Source organism: Myotis davidii, unplaced genomic scaffold (genome assembly GCF_000327345.1).
Source record: "Myotis davidii unplaced genomic scaffold, ASM32734v1 scaffold436, whole genome shotgun sequence".
NCBI lineage: Eukaryota > Metazoa > Chordata > Mammalia > Chiroptera > Vespertilionidae > Myotis > Myotis davidii.
The window spans coordinates 4425715-4425951 of NW_006292604.1; the positions used below are offsets into that span (position 1 = coordinate 4425715).

General features: G+C 71.3%; 1 protein-coding gene across 1 annotated transcript in view; it reads left to right on the plus strand.

The window, feature by feature from the left end:
* Positions 1–237, plus strand: part of TIAM1 (T-cell lymphoma invasion and metastasis 1) — a 72855-nt gene that overhangs the window by 61974 nt on the left and 10644 nt on the right. The window lies entirely within an intron of this gene.

The following is a 237-nucleotide window of genomic DNA, read 5'->3' on the forward strand; positions in this document are numbered from 1 at the left end:
GGACCCGCCTCCTCGCAGGTGACGGCTCAATGCCGGGCCGTGTGTTGGGGCTGAGGATCAGGAGGGAGGAGAGCAGCCCGGAGTCGCAGTGCGCAGGGTTTACCCCTGGGTCCCCTGGCTCGCTCACACCCCGGGGTCTGCCCCACATGAGCCGTCGTGCCGGGCTGGGCTGGCTGTCTCTGCTCCTGCCCTCCTCCCGGGAAAGGCACCGGGGAGGGAGGCAGGGACGGGAGGAGG